Consider the following 22,996-nt stretch of genomic DNA (forward strand, 5'->3'; position numbering starts at 1 on the left):
TCCCGAAAAGATGCTGCGGCATTTGTCAAGATGCCACTTAAATTGATCTTTTATCATCTTTCCAATAACACTCAGACATTTTAAGTATCCAAAAATTTATTAGGTCTACTCTCTCTGTGTGTGTAGAAAGTTTGTGGTCAGTTTGCAAGATTTATATGATCAATAGCATCATTATTCCAGTCCTGTGCATTATTGATTGGTGTGTGGAAGCTATTATGGCAAATTTATATGCCTTTATTTCACTGCAGAATCGACGAATAATGTGCTTAAAACATACAGACTAGCAACCATCTAGATAATTTAGTAAGGTGTTTAAAAATATGATTAAATATTAACATGATTCATATCAGCAGCACAGGATTTAATATAATTATGAGAAGGCTACATATTACGATTCAGTAGAAGCATTAATGATTCAGTTTGGTTTAGAAATTTGTGCCAGTGCTTATGAATAAAATCATAGCAGGTGCTTTTCTAACATCTCTGTCTTATTAAATAAACTCACATCTTTGTGACCAACAACGATTTGCAGAAAGTAAAGCATGTTTTGATATGTTCATGTTATGACAAAACACAATCACATGTAAATGTATGTAGTGCAGCTTATTTTGTATATGCAATTTAGCTTTTTTCATTAATCTTCAGTGGATGCTTTCTCGAGATGCATTACAAAACTATTGGCTCTGTTTGCAAAGGAAGTTTTAATTCCTACTTTGTAATAGAAAATGTTTTCAATTAGACAAGCCTGGTTATCCGCTTTGTTTGTCTGAGCCGGTTTGCCAAAATGTTGGGTGACATCACCATTCAAACATTTGGCAGCATATTTATTTGATTAATTAATACATTTATAACAGGTTCTGTTGCCGAGCAACACGTCAGGTTGCCTGGTCTATTGATACTGGTTGTGCAATGAGAAAATTATCATTTCATTGATTCTCAATGTATCCATAACTTTATGGTGAGAAGTCAGATGGCTACATTGAACGTTGCATGAGAAATAATGGCCTTGTTAACTGTAGAAGACTTGGAGCTACTGTATGATCTCCTGTGGTGTATCCTGAAGTCATATTATAATGCAGTTTAGCCATCAGAAGCATAATGTATAAAATGAAAAAACAAAAATGGCTAATACAAATCATTTTTGAATGAATTAATGAAAATGCAAACTTGTAAAAGTTTCTGAGTACTAGTCCAGTTTGCAGTTTTGTTTGTGAAGTCATACAGTGGGATATATATTAAAAGTGTCTCTGTTATGAGTTTCTCTTTATGTCTGCTGTCTTCAGGATAAGATCTGTGTAGTAGATCTGAGCCCAGATCGGGAAAGCAATATGCAATAGCAGATATCATACTGTGTTATGGAGTATTATAAGAGCTACCCTTATTATAAGGAGACCCTTATTAAATATATCAAAGCCATTTATCCCTATCACACGCATATATATATATATATATATATATATATATATATATATATATATATATATATATATATATATATATATATATATATATATATATATATATATATATATGCGTGTGATAGGGATAAATGGCTTTGATATATTTAATAAGGGTCTCCTTATAATAAGGGTAGCTCTTATAATATATATATATATATATAGACACACACACACACACACACACACACACACATACTGTATAAAGACTGTCCGAAAGTAATAAGTACCAATTATTATTTTACAGAAACAATATATAATTCTGCTCATGGATCTCTGGTTTGTATGCTACATTAAAGATTTTATGCTGAAAATCAATATGATGATTAGTTTGTCCACAGAAATGTTTTATGATATCCCTCTACCATCTTTTTAAAGATTTGGCTTCTTGGTGGACTGATAAGAACCAGCTGACCATAAGATGAGCCTTTCCAGACTGAGACTAGGAGCCAAGGAAATCACTGTCCTTATATTGCATTAATAAACTCTGGTCAAATATATCCAGTGTGGTTTATAGACCTTTCACATGAATTATCAGTGATTCAGTGTGAAGGTTTAAAGAATTGGTTCTCCTAAAAACGATTTGCTGAAAAATGTCCTCGCCCTCAGGACATCCAAAATCTAGATGAGTTTTAGTCTTCTTCAGATTTGGAGAAATTAAGCCATGCATCATTTGTTCACCAGTGGATCCTCTGCAGTGAATGGGTGCCGTCAGAACGAGAGTCCAAACAGCTGATAAAAACATCACAATAATCCACAAGTAATCCACATCACTCCAGTCCATCAGTTAATGTCCTGTAAAATAAAAAGCTGCATGTTTTTAAGCCATCACTTCTGGCCATAATTAATTATAATGCTTCTTCCAGTGAAAAAACCCCATCCCCTGTTGTCCACTCACATAAAAATCCACCAAAATGTTTTTTATTTTTATTTTTTTATTTTATTTTTTTTTGCATGTTAACGGTGCTTAATCTGTGCATATTTCTCTCCCGATTCAGACAAGTTGACTTTTTAACTTGGAAAAGCAATCTGATTTATAAAAAAACGTGTATTTCTTTCTCACAAACACACAGCTTTTCACTTCTTTTTACAAGATGATAATTGATGGACTGGAGTGATGTGAATTACTTATGGATTATTGTGATGTTTTTATCAGCTGTTTGGACTTTCGTTCTGACGGCACCCATTCACTGCAGATGAACCAATGGGGAGCAAGTGAAGAAATAATGAATTTCTCCAAATCTGTTCTGATGAAGACACAAGCTACATCTTGGATGGCCTGAGGGTGAGTAAATGTTCAGCCATTTTCATTTTTGGATGAACTATGCCTTTAATCACTTTTATATTTGCACGGAGGTGCACAGGGATCTGGTTTCTGCTTTTAAAGGCCAGCTGAAATTCATCAGCAATTCATGGAGTGTGAATGCAACCTCATGTCACAGAAGGGTTGGGTTTGACTAGACATCATTACCTTATTTATTAAAACACCCTTGTGCAGTTTTATTCACGCCATTTAACATTGACAGCAGTTATCATTCTGGAAAGCATGACTTTGGAGCACTTTTTATCGTATAAATGGGACTAACCAAGATGCTTTTACTATTTTACTGATGTCTCACCATGCTACAGAAAATCTGTAATGATCTCTCTCTTTGAAAGATTTAATAAAACTGATTTTTCCCTGCAGAAATGTCAATATGAACTCCGTATACAGAAAACCTCAGATCCTTCTGCGTCGCTGCAGTTTATTCTGTCCTGACACAGGGAACAGAACTTGTCTGGGTGCTTTTAAATTTATACTCTATGACTCTCCGCGTGTTTGTGGCGATCTCCACACTGGGAATGTTTCTCATGGGAGCACAGCCTAATTGGTTTCATCTCAGCCGGCTGGTTTATGAACATTAGCACTCGTAAAATATCTTTATGCGTGTGTGTTTTGCACGCCGTGTCCTGAGCATTGATCAAGCTGAGAAACTGCATATAGGATGCTTTAATGAAATGACATAAAGGCGGCACCAATGCTTGCTCTATCTTCGCTCACATGTCTATGTATGGCAGTGAATGCTTTATATAACATTAAGTTGAGTGTGTGTGTGTGTGTGTGCATGCATTCATGTGTGTTGCATGCTCTGTTTCACATAGTGTTTATAGGCTTTCTGCTCCTCTCTCTCATTCTTATTCAGACTCTCTGTGATTTGCTTGGACTGTAGCCGCCAGACATTATGTAACTTGGGTGTTTTGATGCCATCCTGAATTGGTCGCACAGATAAAGACAAACATAGCCACCCACAAACTGTGTCACTCTGCTGCTTCTCAAAGAGGTCTGAACATTAATTTTCTGTTTAGCCAGAGGCAAAAAGAGAGGAAATCTGCTTCAAAATCTTGAGCTTACATGGTGTTTGCTGTTTTCATAGGCAAGCTTGTCTAATTGTGCATGATTTTTATAGGATGCCTCTGCATTAGAGTTCACAAGGGCTGCCACCGTAGATTTAGCTGTTGACATGACAGTCAGTGTTGTTTATTGTGAGCTTCCTTGCACAAAATGTGTACTTTTGGGCCCCAAAGTCAGTTTTAACCTAATAACTGACATATGACCTGCTTCTAGTCTATAGATTTTAAACATGATCTTAATATTTCTGATATTTGTGCTACCATTTAAAAGGGTTGGGAAGATAATTTTTTTAAATGTTTTTTAAAATCCCTTCTCCCCTCCAAGGCTCCATTTATTTGATCAAAAAATCAGTAAAACAGTAATATTGTAAAATATTATTTCAGTTTCAAATAACTTTTTCTATCTCAATATATTTTAAAATGTAATTTATTCCTTTGATGAAAGGTGGATTTTCAGCATCATTACTTCAGTGTCACATGATCCTTCAGAAATCATTGGGATCAATAGGATTTTTTTTATTTATTATTTTTTGGCATGAATCTGGTTGAAAATACAGAATAATATAATCTGAGAGGTCTGTGAGTCTGAGGCATTGAGGGAAAAGCAGAGGTGTTCATCTAGAGATCAGGGATGATGCAAGACCCGATATGCATTTAGAAATGCTCCAAATCTGTACTGACTTCCTTCTTCTGTGGAACACGAAGGAGGGCATTTTAAAGAAAGCTTCAGCTGTTTTTGTCCAAGCAGTGAAAGTCAGTGAAAGTCCAAAACAATACTGGATTCCACTGACTTTCATTTCATGAATGAACAAAACTGATTTCAACATATTCCTTTTTTTATTGTGTGTTCCAAAGAGGAATGAAAGTCATACTGGTTTGGAATGACATGAGGATTAATAAATGATAACAGAATTAAATTTTTTGGGTGATCTATCACTTTAAATGATTATATTTGGTCCCTCTCTATTCTGATGTGGTTACATCAGTGCTAGAGATCAAACGTTTCTGTACAAGTGAGAAGCATTTCCCTATAGAGATCCGTTACGGATTCAGCGCTGTCTGTCAGGGGCTTAATTTACTTCCTCAGATTTAAAAATATCTCTAATTATGGTTTGACAGACATCATGAGATGGGGTGACCTAGTTAGTGTTAACATCTGCATTTTAAATGGGCTGCAACAGGGGAAAAAAATCGGTTTCGGAAGAACTGGACAGAATGAGGAACAGAAGAATCATTGTGTGAGAGGACAAATGTTCCCTCGCTCGTGGAAGAGAACGGAAAAAGTGATTAATTGCATCAAGTGTGAGCAGTGTTTTGAGTCCTGACCTTTTAGAGAAGATCAGTCCTGCCTATTAAAGCTAATCTCAGCACTCATCTAGCGCGCGCACACACACACAGACACACACATGTTTGTTTTTGTGAAAAATGGGGACATCCCATAGGCGTAATGGTTTTTATACTGTACAAACTGTATATTATATCGCCCTTCACCAACCCTACCCCTAACCCTAACCTTCACAGGAAACTTTGTGCATTTTTACTTTCTCAAAAAAACTAATTCTGTATGATTTATAAGCGTTTTGAAAAATTCGAACATGGGTTATGTCTCATAAGTCACCCTCTCCTTGTAATACCTGTGTCATACCCATGTCATTATACAAAGTTGTGTCCTGATATGTCACAAAAACAAGAACGCACACACACACACACACACACACACACACACACACACACACACACACACTTATCCCAGAGCTTATCACTCACAATTAACAGATCAATATGGAGGTCAATATACAAACATCCACACACAGGGCAAAATCTGTATAACAAACAAAGGCCAGGCCTGATTAGATCCAGAAGGCTGTGCAGATACCAGCAGCAGAGTTCAGACCAGACTGACTGGGTTTGAGGAAAAAACAGATAAAAGCTGCAATGCTACTGACTTTACATTTTTCAGTAGCTTGACTGTTTTAATAATAGCAAATGTTTTTAATGTACAGAAACAACACATTTAACAACTATTATTAATTATTTAATCTAATTATTAATTATAATTTTTTATTTTATTTAATCTTGAATAATTAAATGCATTCTAAAACATCTCACTACTAAAATCAGCACACTGCTAATTAGCAATTAATATAATAATAATAATAATAATTTTTCTTAAAAATGCTTTTTTACTAAAATAATAATCACTAATTATCAATTATGAACACATTTAATTGATACTGATTATTTAGATTATTATTTTTTTTAATTTAAATGTCACATGACTGGCGTTCGTAGCACACTGCATTAATAATTATTATTAATCAATCATAATTATTAAAGCGAATGATTAATTCTAATGATTCATTATTAATATTAGTTTTCTAATTACTAATTCTGATAATAACTCATTGTAAATATGAATTAATAATATTATATTATTTAAATTCCTTCTAAAATGTCCTCTGGTTTTCATAGCACACAGTTTAATTCATTATTTTCAATAAACTATTATTAATTATTAATCAAAAATACTAATACTAATCAATAATATTAAAGCTAGTTAGTCATTTTTTAAATAATAAACGTAATCCCTTCTCCCAAAATAGCATTTTTGCACACACCTTTAATAATGAATTATTAATATACATTTCTTTTTAATTTTTTTTTTTAATAAATAATTCATTGCATCTTCCAAAAAGTCCTCTCTATGGCATTTGTATTACTGGAAAGTTATTTTATATTTGTTATGTTGGATCAGATGTTTAGACTATATGTAAACTAACCAGTTCAAAAAGAAATAATTTGCTGATTCTACACAGAAGTGTCTTTGTGTCTTTTCATGTTAAACCCTGCTGTTCAACATTGTTTTCAGTTCAGTTATATACAATCCATTAGGCCCATTAGTTCAGAGTATGGGACACCATTCTTGGCTACATACATACAAACTACAGTTTTAAAGTAGTTTCCCAGCACTGGGTATCACAAAATCAGCTATGGGATAAAGTGGTGGGGATATATATTGCTACCCATCATGCAACAGGAAAGGCAGGTGTGGAGATGATGTGTGATTTGGTGGCTCAATCCATTCTTGTGTAATTCTCAGCCTTACCGTGTGATTAAGTGTCCTCCGGCCGACAGACGGGCAGCGCTCTGACATTTACGCTTCTTTGCGAGACCTGATATTCTTGTCCAAACCAGTGAAACACGGAGGTGTGGATAATAACTCAACTAAAAGTTGGTTTGCTTTGAACTTCGGAAAGATTTATGCTGAGCTTTAGGGATTCTCAGCCTGTCAGAGAGTGTTGATCATTGGAATGGTTTCGTACAGGCTCCTCCTGACTCCCAGCGCAAGCATCACCTTTGCTATCGCTCATCTACGGTTAGTTATTTGAACAAACCACCAATCCTAAACTTTGGTGCATAACTAATCCTGCTACAGACATGAATGACAGCTTTTTTTCTGTTATGGTGAATTCATACGATCTCATTCATACACTGATGAATTCTTTTTCTTAAGATTGGAATTAGAATTCTTAGTTAACGCCAAACTTGTCTTAAATCATCACAGATAAAGCCTGAAGTCTTTTTATTCATTAAATAAGAAATATTACAGAACATTTTGCTCTTTTATGAACCTTCCTAGAATTTCTGGTAAGACTTTTCTTCAGATTTTCCCCAGGATGTCACAGGAAGTTTGAGGCCCACTCTTTTGACTCATCCACAACACTCACTGTGGCGGCAAGTTTTTGCGTTGACAAACACCACCCACATTTCCACCAGAATCTAGTTGTATTTATGATTTAGCAGATGATAATATTACAGCATACACCGCTGGAGCTCGTGCGCTTCATGTTGATGTTCCTGCTCATGATTGGCCTCCAGAGCTGTCAATCATTAGCAGGCATTAAACAGTCTAAGCGTAGTGCACTCGACCTTGCTGATTAGAAGAGGCTTGGGGGAGTTTAACACATCTGACGAGATCTTAATGAGGCCGTTCACCTTGTCAGGATCCCTGTAATGTGAACCTTGACAGTGCTGGGAAAACACTCAGATGTACACACACGCAGTCAGAGAGATCCGTTATTTATGGATGAAAAAGGGCCAGTCACTGACGGCTGTATGCCGACACCCACGTCCTGATGTCATGTGGCCCTCATGCATATTCGTAATGATCCAGAATGTTCCATATCTATTTTTTGCCCAACTTTCTCTCGTCAAACTCGACGGATGCAGGCCGAGACATCGGTGAGAAATGATGCATCTGTGTTTCTCAACACTACAAGCCTATTGCGTCAGGTGAAAATGCCAAAGCAATGTTATCGTGAGTTTAGGATGAGATCTAGAATCTGGATTTATGTTCTGGAATTTGGAATCTTCTTTGTCTTTCTCGTTTCCACTTGTCAATCTTTGGCCTACATTCACCGCACTCTGTTCCTTTTTTCTCGCTCTATTTTTAGCTGTTCCCATCTCCCAATTTTTCCTCCCCATCTTTCACCGTTACTCTTTCCACCAGTTTCCTCCATTCCATATTCATTATCTTTTCAGTTTCCTTTTCTTTCTTCCTTTCCAAATGGAAACCACATGTGAAGCCTACTTTGAATTATTTATTAATGCATTCAATTGACATTTATAATGTAATATAATTTCTAAAAATATAAGCGGAACTGTTTTCACTATTAATAATAATAAAAATGTTTCTTGAGCAGCAAATCAGTATATTAAAATGATTTCTGAAGGATCTTGTGACACTGAAGAGTAATGATGCTGAAAATTCAGCTGTGCATCACAGAAATAAATTTCCTTTTACTCTATATTCAAACAGAAAACAGTTATTTTGAATTATAATAATGTCACAATATCACAGTATTTTTTGTCAAATAAATGCAGCCTTTGTAAGCATAATAGACTTTAAACTCAAATCTTAACATTCCCAATGTTTTACATTTTGTTGCGTTACAATAAATCAGTGTAATATTTTAAGAATATATTGTTTCAGACAAAGAAATGATTTTGTTTTTATTGAGCTTGCATATTTGCAACAAACAGCACAGGTCATCATGTCTCCCGCAGTCACTAGTGAGTTTCTCAGACACAAGAATATCCAGTCTCATCCCAGTTTACTTGCTTATATTTCTGTTTTGGCGCCACAAATGTGTCAGCACATGGTGCTCTGTGGTTATGGCAATGAAAAAGAAAAACGCTTGGTTTGCTGCTTTACTGCTGACGGTAAATTTTTCATCCGTCCAGTAACTCCATTTTATTTGCTCACCAAAGTCCATTTTTACTTGCATTTGGTGCTTGTTGAGTGTTATTTTAAGATATTGTGTTTCGCAACTCTTTCGCTAATGTTTTCTTAATGTCCAGTCATTAAAAAGTTCGAAACAACAGTTCAGTTTTATTGGTGAATCGCAAACAAACATCATGATGAGCACGTGTTTATCTGCGGCAGGATCACACTCATAATCAGAGGCGAGCAAATCAACAAACCCATGTCTGCACTATATGTGAAACTTTCCAAAATGTAACTTCGGTTTAAATGATTACGCGAAATGTCTTAAGAACATGAACAAAAACCAATGATTGCTTTTTTTCTGTCTCACACTGAACCACAGCTAATTAGCCTCTAACATCATGACATGTCTTGTAAAAGTTGCTCACATTTTCTTCATTTCTTTGCTATGGAGAGTCTCCACACTCGTTTAAAGCCGTGAATGCTGTAATGTTCTGGTTGTTCTGCATGGCTCTGAACTCTAGCGCACCTTTACCATTGTTCATTGGTGTTGGACAGAGGCTGGGATTGCCCTCGGGCACAGATTAGAAATGCCTCGCCGGTAATTTACTTGATGTTGGTGTTCAATAGTCATTAAAGAAACTAATTGGAGATCTCCAGCATGCATGGATTGAAGATTGAGTGCGACCGCGTCTCTTTTACACAGAACGAGTGGAAGGGAGGAGCTGGGAAAGACGAGTATGTGATTAGTTTCTAGATGAAAATGCACACTTCAATCTCTTACAGGAGGGAAAATCAGAATGAGAGCTTTAATATCTCAACCGGCTCTCCTGGACTGCATTAGAGATTAAATGGGGAGCATAGGAAGACCAAATGAGGAGTCTGATTCTCAGATGTTTATCCTGATTTCCATATTTGATTGCATATTAAGCATTTAATGACATTCTCCAAGTGATCTGAGCTGCTCCATATTTATTCTATAGCTCTTTACACATAACTTAATGACAGCTGCGGACGTAAATGTGCCCGTTTTTTCCTCCTGAAGGATTTTAAGAGTCAAAGTTGATGAAACTTAATTAAGTCTCATGAGCTAAAAGTGCAATAAACTGTTCCTCTGGGCTGGATCCATATAAAACCAGAGAACTCTTTGTGTGTGTGTGTGTGTGTGTGTGTGTGTGTGTGTGTGTGTGTGTGTGTGTGTGTGAGAGATACACTCTTCTACATGCAGTATTGATGCCCGGGGTGTATGTAGGTCACTGATGGCTTCCCAGTTATGGAGAGAGAATGAGATCAGGAAGAAATAAAACACGACTGTAAAAGATGAGGAAACCTTAATGGAATACTTAAGCCAAAAATGAAAATTATGGCCTAATTTCACTCTCCTTCATGTTATTCCAAACCCATAAGACTTACTTTCCTCTGTGCAACACAAAAGATGTTATCCATCACCTTATTCTGCCAAAGTAGGCTACGCCATTTTCTAGATCTAAATCATTAGCCACTATAGGTATAGGTAGTTAACTTTAAAACTAGTTGTGCTGCAATCCAGTGTGCTTATGATTAAGACAATACATTAAAATATTATGATAAGAAACACCAGTTTGCATGATTGAGCAGCATAATGAGTGGAAGTCTTGCACATTCAAACTGTAAATGGCCGTGTCCGCATTTTTGTCAAGGATAGAGAATGTTAACGCTGCTCTTTTATAGATTAATAAATGTGGATGGACACTGGGATGACAAAAAAAGAATAATAATAATTTCACTTTCAAACCAAGTAGATTTTTGTGCATGGAGAATACCAAACTAACTGGAAGTCTTCAGCTGTAACATTTAAAAGCCATTGTTGGGATTTGAATGAGCATGGAAAATGATAAACCTGCTGTGACACGTCTTTATTTAAATTTGTGGCTGAATTAATTCTTTTTGGACAGATTGTAAACACCCTCAGGCTTTACGCTGGTTTGGTTTAAGGGGAGCATGTGTTGGTGTTTGATGGTAGAGAGTAAAGACACTCTCTGTGCTCAGGGGGCTTGGGATCCGTCTTCACTCGTCTCTTAATTACACCCTCACAGAGCCTCGCGGACAGGTTGCCAGATTGTTCAGCGTCTGGGCCGGAAAGGGTCTGTGTGAACGGGTCTCCATGTTGAGATGTCAGAACGAGTCCGAAGGGATTCTCAGGTACAGAGAGCCGAGTGATATGAGGACGAAACACTGCTGCACGCTGTATGTGTGTGTAGGTCAGCTTTTGTATTCTGGGGACCAAATGTTCCCAAACAAGAGTGAAACCTAAAATAACACACCTTGTGGAAAGCAGCCAAAGTCCCAGTGAGGAAACAGCTGCATGAACATTAAATAACCTGTTAATGAAAATCTAAAAATACAGAAAGATTTGTGTAAGTGCAAGAAAATGTAATTAAAGGGACAGTCCATCCAGAAATGGAAATGAAAATGTTCCACAGAAGAATGAAAGTCATGCGCGTGTGGAACGACATGATGGTGAGAAATAATAACATCAGTTTCATTTTTGGATGATCTGATTCTCTTCCCATCTCTTTTTCTACTGCTGTAGCTCAAGTTCTCGCTTCTATAAAGGAGCAAGATTTAAAAAAAATTTTTAATCAAATAATATAATATATTATACAATGTAATTGATGTATAAATAAATTAAAATATGTGATAGATACAGATAGATAGATAGATAGATAGATAGATAGATAGATAGATAAATCAGACTGTTTTTGTGGTTCTATCTTATGCTTTTAAGATCATATAGCTACCTCAAAATGAAGGTTTGTACGAGTATGTTAAAACAATGTTAAACACAGACCTTTTTTACAACCTCGGCTTGCAGTTTCTGAAGAAACACATGGCTTAAAAATGCTACAGTATCATTCTCTTCTGGTTTTTAGCACTGTTGTCATAAAAATGAAGCGTGCTTTACTTTTCTCCATTTATCCCTACTTAATACTCTTCGTTCCGTGAGACACAATCCTCTTTTCATACAGAATATTCAGACCCACTTTATATTAAGTGGCCTTAACTACTATGTACTTACATTTTAATTAATAATTTAGTACAATGTACTTATTGTGTACACACGTTTTTACATTGTACTTAAATAAAAATAAAAAACTACATGTAATTACATCTGTATTTAATTTCTGTAATTACATTTATAATTACACTGTTGACCCATACTTTACACCTTAACCCACCCTTAAACTTACCCATACCTCCAACCCTCTCCCTAACCTTACCCCATCCCACCTCAATAGCAGAAAAAGTGTTTTACAATACAATATGAACACAATAAGTACATTGTACTTATTTTTTATGTAAGTACATAGTACTTAAGGCCACCTAATATAAAGTGGGACCGAATATTCTTCACTATTTTCCTTGAGATCTGAGTGATTTTAGGGCCACATGTGAAACAAGCAGCTCTCTCACTTGCACTGTAGCAGTCTTTGTTGATTAATGACGTGTGTGTTCCAGTTTTGTCTTGCAGCGGGAATGCGTGTGTGTTCAATAATGGATGTTGAGCAAAATGAGCAAATGGTTTGTCGAAGTCTGTGTGTGAATGTGTTCGCTGTGTTCGCGTCTGCGGCGCTTTCAATTACTACGATTTCTTCAGCTGTTGCCATGGGCAACACATCGGACAGATGCGGTGATGGTTCACACTCGACCCCATTCCACCACTTACACACACACACACACACACACAGTTCTGCCTTTCATTCCCCTGGGAATATACTGGAAATTAAATTCTCTGTGTTTTATTGTCAGTATGTGCAATAAACAAAGACTCAGACAGAGAAAAGAGGCATTAAAAACCTGAACTGAAATGACAGGACAATATAAACCCAGCAGACTGTGTGTGTGTGTGTGCGTGTGTGTTCTGCGCTCTTATTGGTGATAGTGATTTTGTAAAGATTTTCTCTTTTTCTTTGGGGACCCGAATGTCTTTTGTTTTCTGTCTCCATGAATAAGTCATGTGAGCCGCAGTGAAAAACAGGCCTGCTCAAGGAAATAAAACATTCAAAACTCTCAATCAATGACTGTTTATGTGGACCTCGATCTCTCTCTCATTAACTGTGGGACAAATACAAAGAAAAACCGTGATAAACTCTTTCTGTTCTAGTCCCTATGAGCTCCCTAACTAGACAACTGAGCATCATAAGCACAAAAGCTGTCCCAAATTAGTAATAAATGATCAAATGCTATGATTTTGGGTTTATGTTTAGATATGAAATCCCAGAATGTGACAAGCTGTGTGAAAATATTCATCCATGATGTCTAAGATGAGAAAAATGGCAATTTTAATGAAGAATGGTATAAAAATATATCTACTGTAAGAATGGCTGTATTCTTACTGTATGTTTATTACAGTAGGCCAATGCACGGGCTTCAACATGACGGCCATCACGAGGTGATATGACTCATGTCATTTCATAAGTTATTTTATTTGTTCATGGTAGCATTAAATATATTTCACGATTATTGCTGTAAAAAATCCCCTTGTTTAAGAGATGTGTCTAATGAGTTGCGGTGAGGTTGTAAATGTCCATGTTGGTTTATATTCTCATCGGAGCTAAAGGAGTGTGTTGTGTGTCAAATGAAGTGTGAGACAGTTAATCTCTTAGCCATGACGCATTCATCCTGCTTTATATTGATTTGTTTTGGACAGTCAGAAACATACACACACACACACACACACACACACACTCACAACAACACACTGATTGAGTAATGGCTGAGATCGATATGGGTTCATTCATTCATTCAGTCTGGAAGGAAACTGATCAATACAGCACAGGACATATTACACCTGTGGAGCGAGACACACACACACACACACACACACACTCAACCTCATATCCCTAACCAGTTGCATTCAGCATGAACTAAGAGTTAAGTTCTTTCATTAACACTGAAGTATCTGATACAGCTGCTAATACTACTATTGCGAAATCAAATATTGGATATTTTACTAATTTCTGAAAGTTTCTACTGCTTCAAAGGCTATGCCAGATTAATTTAGAAAGAATGTTTTAAATCTGGAGAATATGGACATTTTGAGCATTTTGAATATTGATTTAAATATTAGATTACAACAAGAAAGCCATAATAGCATTATTATCATCATCATCATCATTATTATTTATTCAAACTAGATCCTTTATTAATTTAGAGAGAATATTTTAATTTGTAGGATGTGAACATCCATGAATGTTAATAATGATTAAATATTATTAGATTATAACAATAGTCATAATTGCATTATTAGTATTATATTTATTATAATGATCATTATTACTATTATTATTGTTAATAATAATAAAGGAATATTTGTTTTTGGAAAATATTCATCAATATTTGAATAAAGCATACATTATGGATATTCTAATTATTATTATTATTATTGTTGTTATTATTTATGTTCATATTCTCTAAAATACACTCTCTACATGAATATGGAATATTTATTATACCCCAAATTTATTTATTATATAACAACAAATATATAACAATTATAATATAGTAATCATAATAATGAATACAATGGTTTCATTTTTGTAGTCTAATTATCAAAACAATTATTAAGAATATACATACAGTATGGGTCATACAACACTTACAATCAACTGGTATTGGTCAAACGATATCATTATCAGGTGATCCCGACTTTAGATGAATTTGTCCATACTATAGCAACTGAAAAACATATGAATTTCAAGTTCCTCTGAATGTTTCAGTGTTCCATGTTTGAAGGGTTTATGTATATTTGACCTGGATTCAAATCTCTCTGCGACAGATTATTATCATTCAGATGCTGCTGGATGAGGGAGTGAGTGTTTCCTCTGGATTCCATCGGGATTCACCTCCGTTAACACATAAACACGACACTATCACACACACAAACACACACACACACACTCACAGCTGCCCTTAAGAGCTCATAGTGAACCTGCGACCGTTTGAAATTATTCTAATGTTTTTGACCAAACATGAACAGCATTGAACACAAACACTCTAATGAGGCCAGTTTGAGAACAGCTGGTGAGCACAGCCACCTACACACACACACACACACGCACACACAGACCCTCTCTAATGAGTCCCGTCTCAGAGCTGTCACCCTGAACTCTGAACACCAGCTGAGGAATCGCAGCAGACGGGAATGAACCATTTTAACTGAATTATTCCGCTGTTCCTTCTCCCTGTTGTTTAAATAAGAAACAGGATTTCTTTTAGTCCGCCGTGTGGAGTTCAGGCACATTTTTCAAGGCTTCTGTATGTGTATTAAGGGAAATATTGGCAACACCATTAAAAACACTACCAAAAAGCATGTTTTGCCATAATTCCAGTGTGAAGCGTCGCTTTTAATGTTGAAAGAGAAGATGGAAGTAGCAAATCATTTAATATTAAAAACTCTTTAATTATAGAAGCAAACTAATCGACATTTTTCTCTAATATGGCTGTTTTGAATTGAAAATATAATATAATTTACATGATTCATGCAATTACCTGAATGTGACAGGTCACAAAACATTTTCAATTTTTCACATAGGCTATTAGACATGGTGCATGTATGTATATTTGGAAATGTTATTGGCAAATAACTCAAAATAATTATTCGAATTAGACCTAGAATTTCCTCCACTGTTCTATTTGTTTATGCTATATATAAAAAAAGGTTGAAAAGAAAGGTTTTCAAGGTTGAAAGTCTAGATTGAGGAGTGTTAGAACATATTACGTGACGGAGCAAATACATGTGAACTCCCTCTCATCTTCCGTATGATCTCTGAACTGTATCTCTGATCTTTTGCATCCGAATACAAACCAGAAACAGCTGCTGTATATCATCACATCACATATGATGTTTGTACCACACGTCGCTTTCTAAAAAAACGGAAAACAAAGACTGAAAGACGGAGAAAAGCGCCACGGGCAAGACTGTTTTGCTTTTAAACTTTTCTGTAGACTATTTTCAACAGCATCTTTCTCATCTTTTCACAGGCTCATATGACTGATAAAACAGGGAGGAGTGACAAAGAGAACGAAGAGGCACAAAGAAAACTTGAGAAATGACTGAGAGAACGACACTCTGAAGGTAAGAAATGTATCTGACGGATAGAGAGGCGCTGAGATTGTGTTGATAAGGTGATGGAGGGATCGCTTTTGGAGGAGTGCGGGTGGAATGGTGTGATTGGAAGGGAAACACTGTGGAGTGTTGATCATGACTGTCAGGATTCTCTCTCTCCGTGTGTGTGTGTGTGTGTGTGTGTGTGTCGTGCTCATTAGTATAGAGGTTTAAGTTTAAACCTGTCAGTAGAGGGTGATGGCACACTCATCCACCCGCCCACAATCACAGTCAGTTTAACGGGAAAAAAAGAGAAAAGTATTCCTGACAAAAAAATGATAAAAATAGAGAAAGAGATGGAGAGATACCAGATATCATAAGAGCTTATCCTGGAGGGATATTAGCTTACACAACCTGTATGAGAGGAGAATTCTGATTTAATTCTAGTTTAAGCATTAGATGTATATATAATATATTTCAGGGATGGGTAATGTACTTCAATATTTTATATATTTAAATGAATAATCCATTACATCACATAGCACTGAAGGCTGTAGTAATGATGCTGAAAATTCAGCTTTGATCACAGGAATAAATTATTTTTAAGGTATATTAAAATAGAACAATATTATTTTAAATTGTAATTATATTTTACAATATTGCTGTTTTTTTTATCAAATAAACGCAGCTTTGATGAGTATAAGATATTTCTTTTAAAAGTATTAAAGAATTTTATTTAAAAATGTTTCATTTTTTAATTTAATTTTAATATAAATAAATATTCATTAACATAAAGGAAATATTTAATATACAAAAAATTGCAACTGTAATAAATTCTTAATTTATTTCTCAGTAAAAAATTTATTTATATTTAATTATTAAATTGTGACTAGCATATCATATAATTGATTTCAAATCCAGCCTCTCGTAATGGTTTTGGACTGTTTTGTTTTGCATTCCATTGTTTCCCATCTGTCCTCAGTTTGCTTGTTTCTTGATTCACGTCTGATTTTGATTTTGACATGCCATGATTTTTTTAGGTCTCTTGTCTTGTGTCTTCATTTGTAAGGTAGAGCTCTAGAGTTTTTGACAAAAAAAACAAGTGCAGGATTTTTTTCTTCTTCTTGTATCCAACAGAAGATATGAGAAAATAAACGTAAAAGTTGGAGGATGACTAAACCTGACTTGACAGGACTGTTAAAAGCTCATTAAAACATTCAGTGAACACACTCTGCAATATGTCATTTTGTTAATCAACAACATTAATGACACTGAGGTGAGAGTTTGTTAACCTCGCGGTACATGCATCTCTCTATTTTCACTGTCCTCTCTTTCCTTCTCTGTGGTAAAGCTAGTGTGTCTCATTTCAGGAGCTCAGCTGCTATAAAGATCCATTTAATCCATCTATCTGCTGCTGCATCCTCTTTCTGTCCTCATTCACTCTCTCGTGCTGAAGTGGAAAACATGGTCAGCATCACCATCTGTGTGTGCTGAGGATCAGGTGGGCTGTTTGCTGCGATTAAACGTCTTCTAATCCTCCGGCTGCTCTTCTCAGAGCAAACAATCAGAGAGAGAGAGAGAGAGAGAGAGAGAGAGAGAGAGAGAGGAAGAGTGTGTAGCTTTGACTAGTTTGTTTTGTTATTGAATAGTCGGTTAATGATTAATCAGTTGCGTGAATTTGCGAATAGAATTTACAAATGAGTAGCCCAACAATTTTTTTTATTAGTCTCATATATTTTGTAATGTAACAAAAGTGTAAAATATTTTTTTCTGTTAATTCGAAACGTCAGTAACAAGAGCTTGGGCTGTTTCTGAGAAGTTGAAGGACACCGAGACAAGTTGTTTGTGTGATTTTGCTTTTATACAACAGTTCAATACAGAAGAAGATCATTTTTTTAGTATTTTTCCAATGTAATATTTCCAGTTACTTGCCGGTTTCTGAACTGTTGCAACACACAGTAATAGTTTTTTTTTCTATATGATTAATTGCTTTTGAATGAATGAATGACTGAACAATTCAGTCATAATGACAGTCTCTTGTTTTGAATGAATCTATTAAATGAACAATTCAGCAACTTATGAGTACAGTCTCTTGTTGCGTTCCTCAACAAGTTTTTGAACCAATCGGTTGAATGAATGATTGAATGTCTCAATCATTAAGGCAGTCACTAGTTTCCTTTCTGAATGAGTTAGTGTTTCGAACAAAACAGCTGAGTGAATCATTTAATGACTCACTCATAGAGGTAGCCACTTGTTTCATTACTGAATAAATGTTTTTGAATGAATGGGTTGAGTGAGTGATTTAATGACTCGCTCGTAAAGGCATTCACTTGTTTCATTCCTGAATGAATTAGTGTTTTAAATGAATCGGTTGAATAAATGGGCCGTAGGACTCATGGCTCATAAAGACAGTCTTTCATTTCCACCTACTGGCTAATCGATGTTACTTGCAGAAAAGTTACTGACAATGTGATACAAATAGTAAAAAAAAGAATGTTACAGTTTTCAGTGTCACGTGATCCTTCAGAAATCTATCTACTTTGACGATTTTATGCTCAAGAAGCATTAACTATTATGTTGTAATGTTGAAAACAGTTGAGTTGCTTAATATTTTTATGGAAACAGTTAAATAGAATAAATAACAATATGCATATGTCATGACAGCTTTACTGTCAGTTTTGATCAATGCATGCAGTAAAAAAAAAAAACAAGAAAAAGCATTTGAATGCTAGCTTATGTATATATGGCTTTGACCAGATTCTTTGACTTGTCAGCACTCACTCAAACCCCTTGTCCTGCCTCGTCGGGTTAATTCAGGATTGTTCGGCTGTTTATTGCCTTGTTTCAGGCCTGTGATCGAGACAAACTTCCATTCGTCTCTCATCTTCTGATGATGCAATTTCTCCTTGACACAAAGAGCCTTCGGTTTTCATCAAGTGATCTTTCACTCCGTGAGGAACATTTGTTGTACGACATGACAAGAACAGGAAAAGGAAGAGGAGATGACACCTCATCTGCAGATGAATAATTAAAAAACAGATTGATCAAAGTGGGGCCAAATGCACCCTTTCATTCACCTGTCATTAACGGCAGGTTCTGCTTCGGTAATAATTCATCTTTTTGTTCTTGCTCCAGGGCTCATCGGGATGTCGTGTTAGGATCCTTAAATGTGGCTTGATCCTCCGGACAGCGGACGTATCTCTCCCAGTGAGATCACATCCCTCTTCATCTCTCGATGTTTCCTGCCTTCACAGACTTTGAAAGTTCAGAAATGCAGCATCAGGATTTTCGGTCCATCAGACTCCTGATTTGTTCAATTACTTTTCCATTCTATACTTCAGGGAGAGGAAGAGTGTGATTCTGTGTGAAATAATGAGACGAGAGCATGTGCGTATATGACAGTGGAAGTGTATGTGTGTATGTGTGTGTGTATGTGTGTGTGTCTGAGAGCTGGTTTAACTTAAACTGGTAAATAAAAATCCCCACCAGCCAGGTTGCTAAAAATAATGTACTTGAATAATGAACATATCCATGAAATGACTAAAGAATTTGTTATTTTGCCAAGTAAATGGCAGTTTATTACATTATGTACAATAAAAATACAGAAGAAAGCAGAAAAGAGGAAATTCAAGGTGTCTTCTAACATAGAGACTGTATTTTACTTTACTATTATATCAATATTTTCGATGGACTTTTTCTTGATAGATAGATGAGATTATTGGTGTGTGGTTTGATTGTAAATGAGTCCCTGAGTCTCCAGAGATGAAGATCACACAGAGACTGATGAATTTACACATCAGACGCGTCTCTCCCCCTGCATCTCTCTCTTCTGTGAGTTCATCCCTCCTTCCACGGGCTGTGAAAGAGAAATGTTCTCTGGCTTCTGTTAATGTGGAGCACATTCCTTCAGTTCACTTCCACAGATACTTCTGTCTGTAATATCGTCAAAGGTGCACTTTCCATTTCAAAGCTTTCCTGTCTCTCAGAGAGAGTGATCGCACCCCAGTGTCCTCGCAGTGCGCCTTCATTTCAAACACTCCTAAAGGCCATGTTTGCCGTTACAGCTTTATTCTTTCATTCATACTGTACATAAATGATAGGAACCTTTATTTCTGTAGCTGTCCTTCATGACGTCCTCTCTGCTGCTTAGATAACTGGCCGTCTATCAACCTCAAGAACACAGTATTTCAGTAGCTGAATGTTCAGAACAAACTGGCATACTGTTTATTGTATACTGCATAGGCTACAGTTTTTTTTTTTTTTTTTACTATCATGTAATACAGGAAACTGTATTCGACAATAAACATCAAAAAGCAGTTTTTGAATGACCCCATTACTTTGCATGTTTATTGTTATTAAGTTTTCCACCAGTAATTATCTTGTATTTCAATCTATTTTGTGTAAAATGCCTTACATTTGTGTAAAATACCTTAACTAAAAAAAAATGTTGAGATTTGGGACGTTGAGTGACTTTCCTGAGGTAAAATTTGTCATGTGACGTCGTTTAAGAGTTATTTTCTTCACGTCTTTCAGTGTTAAGTCAGTTTCAGTCCAGTTTTGTGTAAAATGCCTTATATATATATATATATATATATATATATATATATATATATATATATATATATATATATATATATATATATATATATATATATATATATATATATATATATAATCTTTCCACTGTTTAAAAAACTGCTTTGTCTATTTTAATCCAGTTTTGAGATATATAGGGGAGAACCGGGGCGAAAGTAACACGGGACGAAAGTAACAAAGCGATTTTCTCCGAGCCTCTTTCTGCATTTGCATGCAATCCTTGACGGAGCTGAGAAATATCTCGTGATTTCCTCATCGTTTCCGGAAGTTAGGTCCGTAAAACTGTTTTCGAGTACAAAAAGTAAATTGTTGAAGCGGTCATTGTTGTTTTTCTTGTTTCATGTGTCGAAGTAATGATCAATCTACAGGTTATTTAGTGCTTTAACACATCCTAAAGTTTGCATTTAAAATATTTTTTTTATATAAAATTAAATCGAGTTTAAATGTCAGGAGTTCCTGTCGGGACGAAAGTAACAGTTGTTACTTTTGTCCCGCTACAGTCACAAAAAGTATTTATTTTGTTCCAGTGCAAGCTATATTGTGAATTTCTGTGTCTTGCATCATTTCTTACAAATGTTAATGTCATATTATAACAAAAAAACATGTCTGAGTGAGGGTCAGAAAGACAGACAGAGGTCTGGTTTTATCCAGATGTGTTTGAGAGGGTGTTTATGGACATAGAGGAACATCTCTCTCTGGGCAGCTGCTACAACACATTTATATTTAGGTTTTAGCCGTATCTCAGCCTTTACACCTCCCCCTGTGAATTTGCAGTGTTTCCAGATGTTTTAATGCACATTTTTAATTCATGCATAAAAACAACTGGATGGATACATAAATAGGCCTACTGTTACATTATGTTTAGAGTTATTATTATGCTAATGTGATTAAATTGTTATATTGTGCATTCTGTAGAATTTTATTATTATTATATAAAAATACATTGAAATTTACAATGAAAAAATACAGTCAAGTTTTAAGACATCTGATGAACCTTAAACTTAAATTTAAAATGAAAATATGAAAATGTAATTTCATAATTTTTTTGCAAAGATAAAGGACAAAATATGTTTGCAGTTATTTATTAACAAGGTCACAATCAGGTATGCTTAAGAAAAATAAGACCAACAGAAAAAAATCTAGCTGATATTGTTGTGTTACTTTTGACCCACCTGTGTGTTACTTTCGTCCCAACCGATGGGGTCGAAAGTAACAATGTGCAACTTATGTTCAAAGTGAAATTATACTGAAGTATTTCTACATTTCTACAAAATACCACCTGGAATTGTTAGACCTTTTAAAATGAAGTTTTTCTGAAAAATGGTACTTTCGCCCCTGCTCTCCCCTATATATATATATATAGAGAGAGAGAGAGAGAGAGAGAGAGAGAGAGAGAGAGAGAGAGAGAGAGAGAGAGATATTCTGGGGAACTGACGAGATAAGTGTCCTCCTGAGGTAAAAGTAACGTCACGTGACATGTTGTTTACAAGTTGTTGTAAGTCTTTCCAGAGTTGAAACACGCGTTTTGGCGATTACACAAGATTATACATTTCGGTAAGTTGTGTTGTGCATTTGAACATACTCGCTTATGTTAATTTATTTTTATCTCATGCAATATTTACTAGTGAAGAGGCGAAAGATGATAAGTAAGGAACACAGAGCGCTGTATCTCGCCACATTAAAGACAGCAAAATGATACATATTGATCAAATTGAGGCAATTTGGAAGCTAAGGCTTTGTTTTAACCAAAAATAACATAAAACCCAAACCCTAAAGTTATTTATAATCACATTTGTACACAAATAACGTCACACATATGCTAAGTTTAAAATAACAGGCTAATAACACGCATACTTATTTGAACAAATCCACTGATTTGGGTGTAGAATATGTTAGTTCTGGGCTGGTTTTGTTGGTGTAATTAGTATAGAGTATGAATTTTATTACCAAACAATAACACCTTGGGTATTTTCATTAAAGACAAAACTAAATGAACCAGATTTGTCAGCAATAACAGGAATTAGATGAAGTTGTCTTCTTTACTGTGTTAAACTGCTTGGATCCTTAAGTAGTGAGCTGTGTGTCTCTCACAGCTGAGGTGGGCTGATGTGCCGGATATGTTAATATTCCCTGCTCCAGCGACCCGTCCTGCACCCGGGGCTGTTTGAGATGGATCTAGGCCAGTGACACGGGGCTCTTGAGAAAAAGACTGGGTTATTACAGCTGTCTGTGTGCACT

This window comes from Carassius auratus, chromosome 21 (genome assembly GCF_003368295.1).
Source record: "Carassius auratus strain Wakin chromosome 21, ASM336829v1, whole genome shotgun sequence".
Taxonomy (NCBI): domain Eukaryota; kingdom Metazoa; phylum Chordata; class Actinopteri; order Cypriniformes; family Cyprinidae; genus Carassius; species Carassius auratus.